General features: G+C 36.2%; 1 protein-coding gene across 5 annotated transcripts in view; it reads left to right on the top strand.

Annotated features, from left to right (window-relative positions):
• Positions 1 to 17,837, top strand: part of LOC143248849 (frequenin-2-like) — a 125,520-nt gene that overhangs the window by 39,422 nt on the left and 68,261 nt on the right. The gene's annotated exons all lie outside the window — the stretch shown is intronic.

The following is a 17,837-nucleotide window of genomic DNA, read 5'->3' as shown; positions in this document are numbered from 1 at the left end:
CTCAAGATTAACAAGGTCGAAGTCTACTGTTTCAATTTTATTCCTTGTCATTATGATGCTTACTGTCAATTTTAAACATAAAGGTTAATCACCGTAATGGATCTTTGTGGATAAGAAACTCTTTCAAACATTTTGTGCCGATAATTAAATGCAGATTGAAAACAAGGCTTGAAATATAATACAGGTTGTATTTAAAATCTTTACCAGTAGGGCGAAACATCCTCTCAAAGGTTGGGTTAAATATGCTATAATAAATTTGCCAACACAGAAAAGGAGAAATTAAAAGCGTTCAACAGAACTGTTTTTAGTTCTGTAAAAAAATATTTCTGTAGATCATTTACTGACCTGTTATTTATATATTTCATCATTATAGTTTAGCTTATGCTAACTTGAAATCATAACCCTATGGTTTTTACGTAGTTATAATGTATGGTTTGGTTTGTTTTGAATTTCGCGCAAAGCTACACGAGGGCTATCTGCGCTAGCCGTTCCTAATCTAGCAGTGTAAGACTAGAGGGAAGGCAGCTAGTCATCACCACCCACCGCCAACTCTTGGGCTACTCTTTTACCAACGAATAGTAGGATTGACCGTAACATAATAACGCCCACACGGCTGAAAGGTCGAGCATGTTTGGTGTGACGGGAATTTGAACCCGATACCCTCGGATTACGAGTCGTGTGCCTTAACCACCTGGCTATGCCGAGTCATTAAAAATAGTAATTTCATCAATTGAACCATATTCAATTTACTATAAATGGTTAGAAGATTAGTGCTATTGTTGAATAATATAAGGAATATAACTCCTCGAAATTAAAGAAACAAATCCTAAAAGAGAGAGAGAGAGAGAGAATCCTATTTATGCTAAATGTTCTCATTTGTGAACTTTCCTACTAAATATATTACTTAATTTGTATAATCATTTTGAAGAAACCCGAACTTCTCCCATTTGAGTCTCCGATAAGTTAGCAGTGAAGAAGGGACTAATAATGCGTGGACAGAAAGCAAACAGTTCATTGCGCAGCTTTGAGTTAAAAACGAAAGCAAAAGACCATTATTTCATCTTAGTAGTAGGTACACATGTACACTTTGAATTATTTCTTAACTAACTCTCTAATGATGTGATTATTGTTCCTTAATCAATCCATAATCATGGGATTACTGTGTTGTTTTTTTATCATTTTCTTCTCAAAAGAAAATAGGTTAAATTACGAAAAAATATAGTTAGAGGTATTGTTAAATAAACATTAGATTAATAAAAACATAATTAATTATATAAACACAAGTCAAACAATATCAAAATAACCCGTGGTCAGGCATGAACAGGTGGTTAAGGCACTTGACTCATAATCCGAAGGTCGCAGATTCGAATCCCCGTCACACCAAACATGTTCACCCTTTCAGCCGTGTGGGCGTTATAATGTTACGGTCAATTCCACTACTCCTTGGTAAAAGAGAAGCCCAAGAGATGGCCTGTGGGTGATGATGACTGGCTGCCTTCTCTCTGGTCTTGTACTTAACGACGGCTAGCGCAAATAGCGCTCGTGTAGCTTTAGACGAAATTCATGACAAACAAGTGATTAAAATAACCAAAAAATATCAATACCATAAAATTTCAAAAGTTTTAGAAAAATGTACACTGTGTGTGTTTTGGTACACTGTGTTTGCTTTGTTACACCGTGTTTGCTTTGGTACACTGTGTTTGCTTTGTTACACTCTGTTTGTTTTGGTACACTTGTTTTGGAACAAAGCCACATTAGTTCATCTGCCGTGTCTACTGCGGGAATTCGAACCCCAGGTTTTAAGATTGTACGTCTGTAATTTACTCGCTGATCCACTGAAGGACAAACACAAAGGGATAAAAGTTCAAAGAAATTAAGCAACACGTAAAGTGAAATCGGGCAATTACAAGTAACCAAAGCGTTGTTTCACACAGAAAAAAGAAAGACAAAGTGGGAGTGAAATGTGGTCAGAATGTGAAAAGTAACAAGTTATCTAGATAATATATCAGACAAACCTGGGTGTAGTTAAAAAATAAAATAACAAGTATAACTCAATTTAATATAAACAAATAAGCAAAGAAATATGAGATTCACAAAAAAATTCATTAAAAGTATGTAAACAAACAAGCACACAATAACACAAGAGTTTAACAAACAATAAACAACTATGTGACTTACTACATATATAGGTTTGTCTGAAATAAATTACAAATTAGTTGACAAAGAAATAACAAAAAATAATACTTACAAGATCAAATATAAAAATACTTTCAAGAAGATATAAGTTAACTATTTCTCGTTTTAATAAAGATGTGTTGACGAATATTAAGTACGCCCCCCAGGCGTACAGCTGTATGTCTGCGGACTCACACTGCTAAAAACCGGGTTTCAATATCCGCGGTGGGCAGAGCTCAGACAGCTGATTGTGTAGCTTTGTGCTTAATTCCAAATAACCACTCAATAATGAAACAATTTCAAGTGAAACAAAATCGAGAGGTAAATGATAGACATTGTCGAGGGCAACCTTGGTTTTTACTTTTTTTTACTGTTTGCTCAGACAATAAATGTGGAGACTGAAGAAACCACCTTTCGTTTCTATTACGTCGAGAAAATACTTTATTGTACAAGTCAAGTGGAAAGCATACAGGTGAGAAGTGCTACGAAAACATAATTTATGAAATAAAAATTGATAGAAGCATTTATTTAATTTTCGTTCCTCTGTGGGTGAGTGATAAATTTATCGAGTTGTAACGCTACAATCTTAGGTTCGATTCTTCATGGTGGACAGAGTGATGGTCTCGCACGAAAAAATAGCCACATTTTATCCTCCAAATCACATATCCGTTTATACTGTGTGTAGAATTACCTTCATATAATGTTTCCAAAAACTTTCAAACTATTTTTCTCAAGCACGTGCATAAAAAGACCTGGCTTTTTATTATTATTATTTTTTTACACAATCTACCTGTGGTTTTCTCGTACTTAACATTAGATGTGCAATTTAACTGATTTTTTTCAGCGGAAAATTGCATACCCAAATATACTTTTGGTGAAGGTCTACAAGTAAGAGTGAACTCAGTCCATAATGGGTTGTCATTTTCAGGATTTATAATGTACTTTAAATGTTTTGCAGGTTACATTTTTCCCTCCGTCTCTCTTGGAAACGCAGAAAACACGTGCACAAATTTGCTAAAAATGAGCAAAATCTTTGCAAGGGTTTTCAGTAGCGTTCATTTTCCAAGAAAACTGTTGTAAGACAAAGGAAGTGAATCAGAAATGAAAAGGTGTAGCAGTCGAGTCGAGAAACTTGGCACAAATAGCCAAACAATTACGCCACATCACAGAAGTGATGTGGTTGAGATTTCTACTATTTGAATTTGATACATTTAATGTATTAGTTTAATAATAACCTTGACTGTTGCTTCTTCGAAAAACTATATTCTATATTAAAAAATTAGAAATACCTTACACTATATTAGTTATGAAATACTTCTATAATTCAGGCCTAAGAACTTATTCTAACCCCACTATAAACTGGGAATTAAATGGTGTGAATCAGAAAAGAGCGTGAAATTCAAACAGCAGCAATATTTATATTCTCCTTATTATGGCGGGATATTTTATTACTATATATTTTGATTACTGCAAAAACAAACAAAATGCTGAAAATGTTATTTACGACGTTTTGCTTTTAAAATTTTGTTGTGGTGTGAACGTTGTTCAAACTCAACTCTATTTACAATTGCCACTGAGGGAATGATATACGGGTTACTCTAAAAAAATATTATAATTTTTTTTCAAATTATCGGAAAGTTTAATAAGGGTTTGGTTTGATTTTGGATTTTTTGTGCAAAGCTACACGAGGGCTATGTGCGCTAGCCGTCCCTAATCTAGCAGTGTAAGACTAGAGGGAAGGTAGCTAGTCATCACCACCCACCGTAACATTATAACGCTCCCACGGTTGAAAGGGCGAGCATGTTTGGTGCGAGTCTGAATCGGTCAACTTGTTAAGGAAGAGCTGCGTTCACAGACTGACAAAATATTTTCCTTGGATAGATAATGGATTAGTATGGATAGTGGACCGGTAGTGATTAGTATGGATAATGGACCGGTAGTAATTAGTATGGATAATGGACCGGTAGTGATTAGTATGGATAGTGGACCGGTAGTAATTAGTATGGATAATGGACCGGTAGTGATTAGTATGGATAGTGGACCGATAGTGATTAGTATGGATAGTGGACCGGTAGTGATTAGTATGGATAGTGGACCGGTAGTGATTAGTATGGATAATGGACCGGTAGTGATTAGTATGGATAGTGGACCGGTAGTGATTAGTATGGATAGTGGACCGGTAGTGATTAGTATGGATAGTGAACCGGTAGTGATTAGTATGGATAGTGAACCGGTAGTGATTAGTATGGATAGTGGACCTGTAGTGATTAGTATGGATAGTGGACCGGTAGTGATTAGTATGGATAGTGGACCGGTAGTGATTAGTATGGATAGTAGACCGGTAGTGATTAGTATGGATAGTGACCGGTAGTGATTAGTATAGGATAGTGAACCGGTAGTGATTAGTATGGATAGTGGACCGGTAGTGATTAGTATGGATAGTGGACCGGTAGTGATTAGTATGGATAGTGGACCGGTAGGGATTAGTATGGATAGTGGACCGGTAGTGATTAATATGGATAGTGGACCGATAGTGATTAGTATGGATAGTGGACCGGTAGTGATTAGTATGGATAGTGGACCGGTAGTGATTAGTATGGATAGTGGACCGGTAGTAATTAGTATGGATTGTGGACCGGTAGTAATTAGTATGGATAGTGGACCGGTAGTGATTAGTATGGATAGTGGACCGGTAGTGATTAGTATGGATAGTGGACCGGTAGTGATTAGTATGGATAGTGGACCGGTAGTGATTAGTATGGATAGCGCATATGTAAATAACTTCTCTACCTAACTTTTTTTTTCTATACTCAGTTCTTCCTCTTTTAAATTAAACTACGTTCCAATTAAATATCCCGAATGTAAAATTTTCTTGCATTTTATGGATTTAGATAAGACTGAACTGTATTTTGTTGTTATGAGTGCATAAATAACCAATCACAACTTTCACTACTTACACAAATAAAACGCTTTACAATAACAAGTATATAAACATTTATTGATAACAAATAAATAAAAAATAGTTCTTGACAGGACAAGAGAAAACTTCAAAGAAACGTTTATTGAAAATTTAATTTATTTACTACAGTTTTTCAATTTCGCGCAAAGCTACACGAGGGCTATCTGCACCAGCCCTCCCTAATTTAGCAGCGTAAGAGTAAAGGGAAGGCAGCTAATCATCACCGCCAACTCTTGGGCTACTCTTTTACCAACGAATAGTTTGATTGACCGTCACATTATAACACCCACACGGCTGAAAGGACGAGTATGTGTGGTGCGACGGGGATTCGAACCCGCGTCCCTCAGATTATGAGTCAAAAGCCTTAACACACCTAGACATGCCAGGGCTATATACTGTAGAAATATCAGTATGATGGTAAAAACGAACTGTAATGATAAATCCACTAATTTCCACGTTACTACAATTGCAAGTTATAACTCGGACATAAAAATAATAACCGCCCCGTCATCCAAAGGCACACTACAAACCTTTAGCGGAAAGAAGGTCGTATGCAATTTCAGTATGCTAATTTAATTTTTTCCCTCTCTGTATACATTTTCTACTTTATGCCTCGTTGGATTACAACGATTTCTTTACTTTACGTGTTCATTGCACTTTGATTATTTTTTCGACAAGAATGTAATTCACTTCATTTTTGTAATGATTCCATATAGTAACACACACACACACACACAAAACGCTGTGTTTTCTTTCCATTACAATTTTAAACTTATCGTAGTTTTGTAAGTCTGTATGTTAACTGAGCAGCTGATTTAGTTAAGTCAACAAATTGCGCAGATTGCCCTCGTGTAGCTTTGTGAGAAATTCTTAACAAACGAAACCAAAAGTCATGAATTTCATGTTTCATATTATGTTTCAGACTTTTTAATAGACATATTAAGTTAAATTATTTTTCACAATTTTAATACCACAATCAGTGTTCCCTGGTGGGATAGCGGCACGCATAAGGACTTACAACGCTAAAATTCGGGATTCGATTCCCCAGAGTGGACTCAGCAGGTAGGACAATGTGGCTTTGGAGTGAACTCCTTCAACATGTAGATTTTTACATACAAGGATAGGACTATAAGAAGAATTGCTATTTATTCTACTAAGGAATTTCCTTATGTGAAATGCTTATTAATTATCAAGTCATAAATTTCCATTAAGCTGAAAGACTATAGACAATAGGACATTTTTTGTTTAAATGTTTTTTTGGTATCTCACGATTAAAAAAGTCGAGATACATGTAATGTCTCAATTGCACCGTATATATTTAAACTAGAGCTTGCAAACGATAATGTGGCTAATGTTGGCATATTAGCCGAAGTGTAAGAAGAGTGGTGCTGTCTGATCTTTCTTGGTACAGCTCTAATATCAGCTGATGAACTCTCGATATTGTATTCTGCTCATGCTCCAATTTGTACGCATGCGACTAAGTATACGTTACAACTGGAAAAACAAACACAGCTGTGGTCATATTTTAATAACTGATATTGTAGATCTAGCATTTTTTATGTTACATAGTGACACCTCCAATGAAATTATAAACATCCAAAAATAAATAAATAATAGACATTGTTTGTCCGTGCTATGTTTTGATAAATAAAAGCTGAAACTGAAATTTCATAAATATTTTTTTTGTTTTAGCAGATTATTGGTGTTTATAAAACCTGAATGGTTGTTGATAATTATATATTGTGATTAAAATATTGGCTAAAACATGAGTTTACCTCGCATGCCTGGTTGCTTCTCGCCATGATTGATGGATACCCAATGGGCACTGCACCTATCTTTAGCATCAGTTTCTTTGATGTTTGTAAATCCCATAAAAAATGTAGTTTATTTTCGAAGTCTGATTCCAGAAAATGTTTACTACATACATGACTGCTTTCAGCAGACTCAGTTTATCACGAGTTCTTGATACGAAATTTATCCAAGTCACGTGCAGTTTTTCTCTCTGACTTCAGTGGAAATTCGTTTAAATATACCTCCTTTTCCTCGGGAATGTACCCACATCCATAAACACCGGGGAAAACAATAATTGCTTACGTCCTGGAACAAACTTAACTCGCGAATTAACTCCACGATGTTTGTCAAACTTGTTCAGAAAAGAATGAATTATTTTCACATAAATAAGACAAAAGTTTTTCACGCATAAAATGGAGCACAGTGAGGTGGCCGATAACGACTGCCCTTGTTTACCTTAAGTGACGTCACTCGCCTTTGACCTAAATTTTTCAACCAAGCGATCGCAAATGCTAACTGTTGCACTAAATTTTGGAGCTTGCAGGGCCAGGAATGGGATAAGTTAACGAAAAATAACTTGGTCGTAATTTTTAACTGATATTTCTACAGCTCTTACATATAAATATAGACGTATTGCGTTTTTAACTTTCCAACGCCTTCAAAGTTTCAATAACATATACATGAAAGCCAAGGAGCTCCACACGTTGAAGATAAATATGCGCCTTTCTAAAAACGTATACCATTAAAATTGGATTTCGATACCTGCGATTGGCAAAGCACAGATAGACCTTTGTGTAGCTTTGAGCTTAATAGTAACCAAACCAAACATACAACAGTAAAACTGAAGTTATTTACCAACACAGCACAACATGGAGTTGAATGAAGGCTGGATTCACAAACAACATGAACTTCAGGTAGAAGGATAAAAGTGACCCACTGTGAAACGATTATATAAATTACTCCCTGCTAAATACTGAGAGAAAGACCACTTTGTTTAAACTTTTTTTCTGCATATATATAAATATACTACACAGTTCTACTTTTAGACTAGTGATTTAATATAAAAACCTAACAATGAACTATGTGCTGTGCCCATTACAAGTATCTAAACTTGTTTTCAATAGTGTGACTCATCACATTTACGGCTGAGCTGCTGGGGAGCTAGGTTATTCTGAGTTAAATATGTAGAAGGTAATAATATAAATTTATGCTGTAATATACGACCACATTATACATTTATATCGTATAAATATGGGGGTGACAGAAATATGTGGTGGCCAAGCGCGTAAGGCGTGCGACTCGTAATCCGAGGGTCGCGGGTTCGCGCCCGCGTCGCGCTAAATATGCTCGCCCTCTCAGCCGTGGGGGTGTATAATGTGACGGTCAATCCCATACTTCGTTGGTAAAAGAGTAGCCCAAGAGTTGGCGGTGGGTGGTGATGACTAGCTGCCTTCCCTCTAGTCTTACACTGCTAAATTAGGGACGGCTCGCACAGATAGCCCTCGAGTAGCTTTGTGCGAAATTCCAAAACAAAACTAATTATAGAGATGCTGTTTGTTGTTAAGCTCAAAGCTACACAATGAGTTATCTGTGTTGTGCTCGCTGTAGCTATCGAAACGTAAATGTTAATGTTATAAACCTTCAGACTTGTCGCTGAGCCACCTACGGCGGGAGTTAGAGAATACTATTTTTCATGTGCTGGGTAACAGTGTGTGCAAATGTTTTATTTTTGCTCATGAGTGATTTAAGTGACAAACTAGTGTATTCAGGAATAGTGACTTGCTTCTTCCACAAATGTTTCACTTACTTTTGATCCGTGTATTTAAATGTTGAAAGATTTGCATCTTTTAGTAGAATAAACACTTTTCGTGAGAGTTTTCCATGTTTTTAAGAGAAAAAGAATGAGCGACCTTCTTAAAATAACCTGTAAAATGTTAAAGATATGACACTTAAAGTGCGTTAAAAGTGATTCAAAAAGAAAGCACTTTATCATTATTTATGTTAATTTTGCCGTTATATCATACTGTCTTCATTTGTCTTAGTGATAGGAAAACTAACGTATGCTGCCCCACTTCAATTAACCATTGTTTATTCTGCTACAATGGAGCAGATATAAAGTTTAGTCGTCCCTAATTTAGCAGTTTAAGACTAGAGGGAAGGCAGCTGGTCATCACCATCCACCGCCAACTCTTGGGCTACTCTTTTACCAATGAATAGTGGGATTCACAACACCTTATAACGACCCAATATCTGATTGGGGCGAGCATGTTTGGTATGACGAGGATTCGAACCCGCGTCTCTTAGATTACGAGTCGACCGCCTTAGCTACCTGGCCATGCCGTGCCGATAAAACTGAGCGTTATTGATTATATAAAACTAGATAAATCAGATATACACTACATGGTCAAAAGTATGTGGAAACCCGACCATTACACTCATATGTGCTTGTTGAACATCTCATTCCCAACCCATGGGCATTAATAAGGAGTTGGTCCCCTTTTGCTGCTATAGTAGTCTCCACTCTTCTGGGAAGGCTTTTTATTAGATTTTGGAACATGGCTGCGGGGATTCGCTTCTATTCAGCCACAAGAGCATCAGTGAAGGTCAGGCAAGAAGGCCTGGTTCGCAGTCAGCGTTCCAATTCATCCCGGAAGTGTTCGATGGGGTTGAGGTCAGGGCTCTGTGCAGTCCAGTCAAGTTCTTTCACACCAACCTCGAAAAACAATGTCTTTATGGACTTCGCTTTATGCACGGGGATAATTCTGAAATTAAAAAAGGCCTTCCCTAAACTGTTACCACAAAGTTGGAAACACACAATTCTCTAGAATGTCATTGTATGCTGTAGCATTAACATTTCCCTTCACTAGAACAAAAGAGCCCAAACCAAGACAAACAGTTGTGGACCATCATTCCTCCTCCACAAAACTTTACAGTTGGCATTATGCATTCAGGCTGGTAGCGTTCTTCTGGCATCCGCCAACTCAGATTCGTCAATCAGACTGCCAGATAGTTAAACATGATTCATCACCCCTGAGAACGCGTTTCCACTACTCCAGAGTCCAATGGCGGTGTGCTTTCAGCTGACGTCGCTTTCAGACGCACATTGGAACTCGGAGGCGAATGCTGCAACTGTGGACAGACGATTTTTACGCGCTACGCGCTTCAGCACTTGGTGGTTCCGTCCTGTGAGCTTTCGTGGCCTACCACTCAGTGGTTGAGCTGTTGTTGCTCCTAGACTTTCCACTTCACAATAACAGCACTTACAGTTGACCGGGGTAGCTCTAGCAGGGCAGAAACTTGATGAACTGACTTGTTGGAAAGGTGGCACCCTATGACAGTGCCACGTTGAAAGTCACTGAGCTCTTCAATATGACTTCTTCACAAAGATTTATCGCTATATAGTAGGATATTCGATTACAAAGTAATTCTGAATTTATATGAAACTAATCGAGTTTGTATGAAGAACGAAACTAGGTATATGTGTAAGCGGTCAGGGAAAACAATCTTTGTTCAAAAACACAAACTGTAACGTGCGTATTATTTCACCATGAAGGACGATCGGTTTTACTCGAAAACTAAAAATCTACATAACTTATAAATTATTTCAACAAAATCTCCATATTCAGTAACTTTCTAAATCCATAATTCTGTTTCCGCCTGAGAAAGCATCACTTTACATATTTAAAAGTTCATAGCCTTGTACTTTTTCAAAACGAATGGTGCTACTCTTGTAACTGGTCATTCCCATTAGAAAATAAACCAGGTTGTAACCTAAAGATATCATCTGATCTGCCATTGGAGAAAACTACTGTTTACTTTCATACACTAGGTGCAACTTTACAACAATCTTTCCTACAGGTAGATTGCGTGTCATGTCACGGAAACTCACAGAACAACAGGTAGTTAGAGCAAATTCCTGATCACGAATTGTGTGAAAACTGTACGCATCTAGAATAAATAACAATTTTCATTAAAATAATAAAGTAGAAAACGCATTGTATGACTGTATATCACCTATTCAACGGGTGATCTAAACGCATGCGTGATGTAATGTTTTCTCTTGAGCTACTTCTGTCAAGAAAGATTCTTCATTACGAGTGAATGAAAAAAAAAACTACTATCTGGAAAACAACCTTCGAAGTAACAAGTTTCCATATTGTTCTTTTTCTGGAAAACAAAACAAAAGCTGATGGATGTATTTTCTGCAAACACGGCACGTAGAAGTTTTGATACCAGTAGGGAGCGTCAGTGGATATTCCAAATAGAAATTAGTTTGGTTGAATACACCAGAACACATACTGATAAATCTGAACAGGTTAATGTTCAGCTTATTCATAACTGTTTCTAGTATTTTGGGCTAGAAATATTTTATTTTAACGGAAAATAGCAAACACTTTTAATCGTGCACAGTGAACTTAGAAAATTGTCGTACGACTTTAAATATTAAACCTAAGATGTATTTGAAATTATGTAAAATGAACGCGTATAACGAAATATTGTTAACAAGAATATTTAAAGTTGCTTACATTTATGCTTACGTAGAAGGACCGTTGCATTATTTAAAGAGGTGTACTCTAATTAGAAGATGAATTTCTGTTGGAATAATTTGGTGAAGGTATCGAGAATTAAAAGATCTTATTCATTCCAATTATTCTGAGGTTATTTAATATTTTAGAAAACACTTATTTTAACATTTCGTATTTTAATATAATAATCACCACCAAACAAGAAATGTAAAAATATGAATTTTTATTTAGTTGTGTCTGATCCATATTCTCCAGCTTAGCAAATGACAAGGGGTTAGATTTTAGTGACAACTTTTGGACTTTTCTGTAATTCTATTCGATTTTTACGTTTCACCTGCCGAGAGTCACTGAAATACGTTGAAAAATATGTTGGAAGTGGCTTAGGTGATGACGGCAGACGAAGCTTAAAGGAAGAAAAACATTCTGGGATATTGCTTGCTTATGGAATATCTTCCTAACTAAATCTCTACCATTTTACGTTTAAGATACTACTTGCAATATAGAAAAGACTACTTCCGTTACTAGGAAAATCTGGAGATTCTAGGCTATCCCACTTGTTTTTCGGACAATGTAAATTAACTGCGACGCCATCTTGATTGCCGTTCCGTAATCAATAAGGCGGAGTCTGATGAGGAAGAGGGAGGAGTTTTCAAATAAAGATTTTTGAATTAATAGGATATCAGTAACGAATCGATGTCAAACGTGTTACCTTTGGAGCTTACCCCGTCCCCGCTCTTCGTGTGACGACCCGTGTCTATTATAAATACACAAATATTTTAATATACCAAATAAATCAACGTGAGATACTTTTGAGTTTCGATAAACCAATGGAAAAATGCGGTGGTTTTCAAATAAATGTTTAGTACTGGTTTTAACGTTTTTGTGACAGGGTGAGGAAACTGATTATTTAGTGGCATCACAACAGCTCAATACTTTATCTCGATTCAAGGTGTTAAAAATATCAGTTAATCATTTAATTTGTTCACAAAACTAAGACATAAAATTAACCAACATTTTAAGAGCAGAAATGGTGCAGTATTTCTTGCGGGAAACTATTCGAAACGTGTGTATACTAATTACAATATGTACATGTATAAAATGATCATATTATAATTTCAAAAGTCCTACGGTGGCTCAGAGGTTAGCTTAAGGGTTAAAAACGCTTGAAGTCGAGGTTTTATTCTCGCAACAGACAGGGGTAGGTAACACATTGTGCAAATTTGTTCTAAGACAATAGAAAAATAAGTGTTGTGAAAATTGTGCAAATTGTGCAACTAAGCACGCAAATGTGTTTATGCTCATAAATAACGTTTATTATTGTAAAGTAAATATCTTAAACTGTACACATTTATGAAAACCGAACATTTTTCTTAGTTTCATGTTTTTTGAAATTAATTTCTCCAAACATTACAGCGAATTATTTTGTGTGTAAATTGTTTTGTTCAAATTCAGTGGTTGGTAAAACTGGAAATTTTTGGTTAACAGTAAGTGCATCTGAGGACGAGATTATTTCATTATTTTAGTATTATTTCCTGAACCTTATGTCAAGAGTCAGGATCAGTAAAATTCCAAATAGATACCAAAGAAATTTAAGACCATAACAAAAAGAAGTCCTAAACAGGGTAGGAAATACCCAACAAGAGGTCTCAGTAGTGAGTTGCACGGCCGTCATTGCGAATAACTTCAAACGTTCACATAGTCGGTATAAGCGTCTTCTGAAGGCTAGCTGGAATGTTATTCGAAGTGGTGAAGATGGGTTCACGAAGATCATGAACTGTTTGGAATTGACGCCCATTTCTATAAACTTCTTTTGTCATCTACGCCCAAACATTTTCGATGGGGTTCAGTTCGGGTGAACACGCTGGATGGTCAAAAAGAATCACGTTATTCGCCATGAAAAAGTTCTTTGTCTTGCGGGCATTGTGGATTGCAGGGTTTGTCCTGCTGAAACATCCAGTTATTTCCATACAAGCGTGGGCCTTCAGTCAATAAGGATGCTCTCTCCAGCATGCCAATGTTGCTAGCTGCTGTTTGAAGCCCCTGTATAACCTGAAGCTCCATTGTTCCATGGAAGGAGAAAGCACTCCAGATCATGATGGAACCTCCTCCACTTTGTCGTGTAGAAAATGTCTCCGGTGGGATATCGTTTCCGTGCCAGTAACATTGGAAGTCATCTGGACCATCCAGGTTAAATGTTTTCTCATCAGAGAACAAAACCTTCGTCCACTTTTCAACGTCCCATGTTTGGTGCTTCTCACTAAAGTTTAACCGAGCTGTTTCGTGGTGTGGAAGGAGACGTGACCTTTGAAGACGTTTGCAGTTTTTAAAGCATTTTTCTCATAGATGCCGTCTCATTGTTCTTGAGCTGCATTCTGCGTCCATAAGGGCCTTATTCTGGTTCGACGATCGGCATGTGTCTTGTCGAACAACCCGTCGAATTCTCCTGATCAACGCCGGTGAAATTTTCTTGGACCGATTACTTGAAATTCTCGTCCTTTATCCCTAAGGGTCTTTAAAGACATTTACAACAGCAGTTTTACTACGCCCAATCTCACTAGCGATGGTACGTTGAGAGAGACCTTGTTTTTGCAGCTCGACAATTCTGCCACGTTTAAACTCTGTCAACTTTTTAGCCTTTGCCATATTTTTACCAAATGTAACACAGGATATGTCAGTGGGAGATGTTGACAACGCTAATGCTTGAACACAAATAACTCAATTTCGTTACGTGTTTACTGATTAACGCTTCATTTCAGTATGGTCTTAAACTTTTGACCAGCTAGTATTTAGGCTCATTTCATAGTGTTCACATTTTCCCTATTAAATGCTAAAAAAGTTTTTATTTTTATTTTATCTTTTCTTGTTTTCATCTTTTGAAGCTTTACTCAAATAAGTGGTTGAGTCTATCAACGCAAAAGCATATTTTTTCTTTATGTTCATTGGCTTTAAGATTTTGACCAGCAGTGTATAAAGCTATATCATAAATAAACAAAAATAATAAAGACAGTTTTCCGACATTAAGAGTTTTATCAATTCCAAACTATCTGTACAAAGTTTTTTAAACTCATGTGTCACTTCAGCTATCTCCCCAGTAGCATGTCTGCAAACCTACAATGCCAGAAACCGGGTAACTCACAGCGGCACAGCTAAAAACCGGGAGGCTCCGAGATAAACTTAAGGGCTAAAACACTTGAAATTGAGGCTCAATTGTCGCAACAGATGCAGCGCAGGTAACACATTGTACAATTTTGCTCTAAGACAAAAGGAAAATAAGTAAAGAGCAAATTGTGCAAATAAGCACGCACTTGTGTTAGGCGCATAAAAACATGCTAATTATTATAAAGTAAATATCTTAAACTGTACACATTTATGAAAACCAAACATTCTTTTCAGTTTTATGTTTTTCAAAATTAATTTCTCCAAAGATTACAGCGAATTTTAAGCGAATTATTTTGTGTGCAAATGGTTATTTTCAAATTCACAATAGTTGGTACAACTGAAAATTTCCGGTTAACAGTAAGTGCATCTGAGGACGAGATTATTTCATTATTTTTAGTATCATTTCCTGAACCTTATGTCAAGAGTCAGGATCAGTAAAATTCCAAATCGTTACCGAAAAAAGTTTAATAAAACAAATGATGGTTTGTTGTCATACCTTGTGCTTTGGATAGATGATTTAAACCTTCAACCAGCCTGAAAAACCCTGTTACACACACACAAGAATAGACGGAAATAAAACACAAAAGTACATTACTTACCAGTATTTCATTTTTGCATTGGTTAAGTTAATAAGTTGTACAAGTTACTAACATAATTTTCAATAACAGTCTTTTCAACTTTGTTTTAACGGTTTTCGCTCTGTTATGGTGGATTTTTAATTAAAAAGTCAACTTTCACATTTTGCGAACGTTTGTTAATATTATCCTTCATCACGTATTTACTCGCGTTTCGAATACGGCAAATGTTTGTGACTTTCGCGTGCACCACTGATGTAAATATTGATTTTCTCTTCTGCTCAGTAAGAAATTAAAACATTAAAATAAACGTAATCTTTCGTCATGAGATCCTTGAATCAAAATTTTCACTTTCCCTTCTGTTACTTTCTCTATGAATAAGCCTCCTGGTGGTTCAGCAATAAGCTTGATGGCTTATGACGCTAAAAACTTATTTGCGATACTCGCCATAAGAAGAAAATAGGTAACACTGCACAACAATTATTTTGAAAAGTTTTGCTTCCTGAAAAGTTTTTGCTGATTGTGACAGGTACCTGGTGGGTATGCACAAATATAGTTTGGGTTTTCTTCATCACGTAGGATCTCTGAGAAATAGACAGTTAACTGTTTACCGACAATAACGTATTTAATTGTGCTTATGTTTCTAATAGGCTATTAAGTTCAACATAATTAAAAGTGTTTTGCTCCTGATTTTCGTTTGTATTCAATGACCGGTGCATCACGGTCCAACAGTAGTTAGCAAGCATTGACGGATTTCAGTTGCCCTGATATTGTTTTTTCATTGTAGCAATGTCCTGGTGAAACTGAATATTTCGATGAAATGGTACGTGATGGGCAAATTTGGATGTGATTAGCAGCCAAAAATCTTAAAGGAACACCCAACAGTGTTCAAGAAGCAAAAACTTTGTTCTGCAGTGTAATTAGTCATTTCTTCATTACGCAGTATCTGTATTAAGAACTGTGATTATATGACATGTGTATTCTATTACATGATTACTCCATTCTACAATAGCAGAAGTCTCTCCTCACTATGTCACTGAGAAATTCTATCAATGACAGGTTAATAGCAACTGTTGAGTGTACAAGCAGACATTAAGACACCATAAAGTTGTCCACCTACCTCCCATTAAAAATGAGCTGCACTAACCTCTAAAGAGTTGTGAGATATTTACACATACATAACATGTAAGTACAGTGGTATTGTATGTATCATCATGTGCCCTTGAGCTCGCTATTGGTTTGGGGTCCATTGTGATGGACACTTGCTAGTTATCTCGTTGAATACAGGTTTTCCTATTGCACATGTATAACTAATGTTAACAATATCATGAACTGGTGCAACTGATCTTCAAACTGAAATAGATTTAAGGTCACGAAATATATGTTATTATATCATCTTTCTTGATCGAGAAACAAATATATGAAACTATAATTAACCAAAATTTCGAAGTAAAACAATTGCAGATGCTTTTACTAACAAATCTGTTAACTATAGTTATGTTTATCTGTTACAGTTTTAAACATTTTAATTGTAAATTCATTGCGACAACTTAGAATTGACAATTGAAAGACTAAAATACAATTAGTTTAATAAATTCAATCACATGTTACAGAAGCATGTAACTAAGGAGTAAAATAACTTATATAAACGTTTGTTTATTTATTTTATTTATTCAGAGCAATCAATTATATTTATTTAAATTTTTAATCGTTAAATCGATTACAAATGAAAAGAAAAATAGAAGATACTGAACTACACTCATATTTTCAATCTTTCGTGAAAATTTTAAAAGTAAAATAAAAATTTCATTAATTTGGGAAAGGTTTGTTTGTTTTGAATTTTGGGCAAAGCTACTCAAGGGCTATCTGCGCTAGCCGACTATAATTTAGTAGTGCAAGACTAGAGGGAAGGCAGCTGGTCATCACCACCCACCGCTAACTCTTGGGCTATTATTTTAACAATGAATAGTGGGATTGATCGTAACATTATAACGCCCCCACGGCTGAAAGGGCGAGCATGATTTGGTGCGATGGGGATTCGAACGCGCGATCCTCAGATTACACGTCGAACGCCTTAACCCACCTGGCCATGCCGGGTCTCATTTAGGGAAGGAACAAAAACAAAAAATGGGATGTTTGCTTGTATTCTTATAGTTTTAAAGAAAAGTCTGTGAAGTTACAACTTTAGTATCAGTTTTAGTAGCTAAAAAATCATAAATTACACAGTTCAAATGCAGCACAAACATGAGATAAACAATCTCGTCTAATATCAATAACTAGTAAAGAAAACAGTAACCCATATAGATATATTTTGTTTCTTTCTACAACGTTGGAGTACCAGCCAATTCAATTAGATATTACATAATGGCCTCAAGCGTTACTCCATGTGCAAGTACCCTGAACTTCTTGTTTCTAGTTAGAATCATGTGAAAGCAAATTACCCAGCCATTTTATAGTTGAGTGGTGTCCAAATGTCTCCCGCCAGGTCGCATTCAACCTTGTAGGTTTAGATTGTTTAACCCTTGTTACCTACTTCTTTAATACTCTGGCGGTCATACCAAAAACCACGAAAATTTCTAAATTATTCTTCTTTTCTTCGATAAATATTGTCGGGCCCATGACACAACGCTGGTGGTGTTTAATTTTATTTTA

The sequence above is a fragment of the Tachypleus tridentatus genome, chromosome 4 (genome assembly GCF_004210375.1).
Source record: "Tachypleus tridentatus isolate NWPU-2018 chromosome 4, ASM421037v1, whole genome shotgun sequence".
NCBI classification, from domain to species: Eukaryota; Metazoa; Arthropoda; class Merostomata; order Xiphosura; family Limulidae; genus Tachypleus; species Tachypleus tridentatus.
Note: the sequence above shows the minus strand (reverse complement) of the source record. Positions and strands in the feature narration are given on the sequence as shown.